This window comes from Eretmochelys imbricata, chromosome 2 (assembly GCF_965152235.1).
Source record: "Eretmochelys imbricata isolate rEreImb1 chromosome 2, rEreImb1.hap1, whole genome shotgun sequence".
NCBI classification, from domain to species: domain Eukaryota; kingdom Metazoa; phylum Chordata; order Testudines; family Cheloniidae; genus Eretmochelys; species Eretmochelys imbricata.
This window is the reverse complement of record NC_135573.1, coordinates 15423184-15426705: the sequence shown is the minus strand read 5'-3', so window position 1 is coordinate 15426705 and position 3522 is coordinate 15423184. Positions and strand designations below refer to the sequence as shown.

The window sequence follows — 3522 nt, the reverse complement described above, 5'->3', positions numbered from 1 at the left end:
TTCCTCTGGGGAAATTCTTTCTAACCCCCCTCCCCCCCCACCCCCCACCTTGGTCAGTTGATCTCAAGCACTGAGGGATGCAGAAGCACTAACACCTCCTGTAGGGAGAAGAGAAGTTGTTTTGGTGTGGGAGGAGGAAGAGGGTATAGGGCACCAATCTGGGGCAGGAAGACAGGTGCTAGAGCTGCATTAGAATTACAGCTACTGCCTCACTCATTTGTCCTTGCAAAAGTGTTATTTTTTAATTGGAAACAGCACTTCTGAATCTCCTTATCCAGTTAATTATACAGGCCCATTGTCATGAGCTAGCAGCCAGCATAATGTATTCACGGTGCATTGTGTGCACTCCAGCTTCATGGTTAGTTCAGTACTTTCTTTGGATGTGGATTGTAATTGTAATGGTGTATTGAATACCCTATCTGTTCAGATGAATAGATAAGGTATGTAAGTGATGAAAATGAGGGCACTTGTGAAACAGACCGGGGTGACCTCTTTGTGTTAAAGCCGGTTCTTTGTCTAGAAATGCTCTTAAGGAAGGTAGCTGCCTGTTAGGGAATTGGAGGAGAGAATAAGAGGGGGTGTTGCATGTTCAGCCCAACAGGACATGAGTGACACTCCCTCTCTGACAGATGCTGAAATTGCTTGCAACTCGATTCGCTCCAGGGAGGCTTCTCTACCTAAGGGTATGTCTACACTACCCACCGGATTGGCGGGCAGCAGGGATTGATTTATCATGTCTAGTTTAGATGCGATACATCGACCCCCGAGCGCTCTCTCATCGACTCCTGTACTCCAGCACCGCGAGAGGCGCAGGGGAGCGGCAGCAGTCGACTCACCATGGTGAAGACACCACGGTAAATCCATCTAAGTATGACGACTTCAGCTACGTTATTCGCATAGCTGAAGTTGCCTAACTTAGATCGATTTCCCCCCCGCCCCCCTGGTGTAGACCAGGACTTGGTTATTCCTTTTTTAGCCACTCTCATGCAGTTTGATTTCTGGTTACTATCAGGATAGCAGTGAAGAGAGGCAGGCATTCCTATTGTATCGTCAGGGTTGCACGGTCTATGTTGTGCCAATTTTGTGGATAAACAGAAAGGACTTCTGGGCAAAATGTGGGTGCCCTTAAGTTGAGCCAAGTTCAAAAATCAGGCCTTTGATCTAGGCACCTAAATTTGGAATTTAGCACCTCTGAACTCCCCTAGGAGCTGCTGATACACAGCACCTGCGAAGAGCAGGTCACTTCTTGAGATGCCTAACTTTTGGCACCCAAGTTTGACAATTTGACCTGAGTCTCCAGAGCAGTCGGCAGGGCTCCTTCGTGAGCATTAAACTCACACACCGTTGAACACAGAAACCCATGCAGCTGACTGTCCGCACTCTATTTTACAGTGGTCCTAGCGACATCCTCTCCAGGCCGTTGATTAAATATGCAGAGTAGAGTCTTGCTACTTTCTCACTCTGCTCATTCGCAAACCTGATCATGTTTATCCCCACAAAAAGGCAGCCTCCACCACCCCCCGCAATAGAGATTGACTAGCAAAGTGCTGCAGGGCATGCTTATCATAATTTAAAAAACAAAGAAACTTAATTTGCTTTCCCTAGCAAAAAATATATATATATATATATATATATATATATATATATATATATATATATATATATATAGCACAGTACATTTACCTCCAGCTCTGGAGTCTGCTTCAGAGCTTAATATAACAAAACATTTAAACAAAGATTAAAATGGACAATAAACTTCATGATAGGGTGACCAGATGTCCCGATTTTATAGGGACAGTCCTGATATTTGGGGCTTTGTCTTATATAGGCGCCTATTGCCCCCCAACCCTGTCCCGATTTTTCACACTTGCTGTCTGGTCACCCTACTTCATGATCAGTTTGTGTTGTAGCTGTCAGCTTCCTATACCCTTTCTTTTCCCTTCTCTTGCTGTGTGTCACACACCAGTGTCCAGGCAGTGCAACCTAGGGGTCAGAACAGGCATCTGGCCTAGTGGTCAGAGTGGAGTCAGAATGCAGAACTGGAGGCATAAGTCAGGGGAGAGGTGAAAGGTCAGAGCCAGGAGTTCTGAGGAAGGTAGGGACTAGGGTTGGAACAAGGCCCTATACAGAAATCAGATCTGGTGCAGCTGCAGACATGGAACACACTGAGCAGCAACTGTGCTGTTGTGGCTACACGGCTTAAATAGCGATCTGTTAGCTCTTCTGTCCAGCCAGGGAGCACAGGCACTTAGCGAGGGTTTATTGAGCCCAGCTGAGCTCATTGGGTCACCAGGAAACTGCACACAGAGCTAGCAGAGTTCCCGACACTATCTTAGCTAATTGCCGAGATGATTCCAAATGCATCCCCATGCTTTTTGTTACATCATGCCCCTAGAATGCTCAACTGTTCCTTCTATGGCCTGATCCATAGCCCACTGAAGTCAGCAGAAACACTGACATTGACTTCAATGCGCTTTGGATCAAGTTCTCAAGTCTCTCTTGCAAACTCATCTCTCCCGGGATGCTCCCAACAAAGCAATTGAGCATTTTCATTATCTTGTATCGTTACCTTCTAGGTATTAAAAACCCGATATATCTGATCCATTGTGAAGTAGTTATAGAGATAAACTGTAGTAGCTGCATTAATAGTGAGTCTCATCTTTCCTTGCCATGTCTCTTCTCCGCTCCTCACCACCCCACCACTCATTTTGTTAAGTTCAGAGTGTACTCTTTTGGGCCAGGGTCTTTTATTTCTTCATGTCCTGTGAAGCACCTAGCACACTGCTGCATGCTATAGAATAATAAATGGTGCTACAAGCAGTGAAGTGCAGGTGGGGGCTCTGGATGGACTCCCATTGAAGTCAACGTTGGGTGTTACTCATTGCTGGTTTGAGCAGGCAGGGATCTGCCACTTGTGAGGAAGTCAGGCTGGATGGATGCAGGAGAGTGGAGTAGCTGTTCAAAAAATTGAGTAGAAACTCATAAATGTTTCTCTCCATGGAAATGGTTAGTAAAAGGCGAAAGATTTATACAATCTGAAGAGAAGGAAGACGGGTATGTTAGCCCTAGAATGATAAAGGCCCTTTTCCTATAAGCTGAGAAGGGGTTACCTCAGATCAATTAGGGACATATGAGTCCAATTAAGAGCTGCCTGAGACCTTTAAAAACCCCACCTTAGCCGGGGGGAGTAATGCCCTGGGTAGCAAGGAGATAGGCTTCTCAAGGATGAGAAGCTATTCTCCACGCTACAGGGGGAAACAACAAAAGCTAAGGCCCTGTTAAGTTGAAGGTACTGACACCCTGGGGCTAGTGACAGGACAATACCCACCCTCCCCTCCAGCAAGCGAGATGGGAAGGTATCTCCCTTTGTTTTGTGTTTATTAATTTGTTTCTTTTTGTTTGGTGGAAGATGGGGGCTGCCCAGTTCTCAAGGCAGAGCATCTTCTCATGCTGCCTCCTCACCCCAGAATTCCAGTGGGGTGCGCCTCCCAGTTTGAGAACCTCTGCCCTAAGGTACTTGTG

At 46.3% G+C, this 3522-nt stretch overlaps 1 non-coding gene across 1 annotated transcript; it reads right to left on the bottom strand.

Annotated features, from left to right (window-relative positions):
- Positions 1–2938: 2938 nt before the first annotated feature.
- On the bottom strand, positions 2939–3053 carry LOC144261708 (U5 spliceosomal RNA). Its single transcript, XR_013345402.1, has one exon. It is a non-coding gene; the product is annotated as a U5 spliceosomal RNA (small nuclear RNA).
- Between the last annotated feature and the right edge of the window lie 469 nt (positions 3054–3522).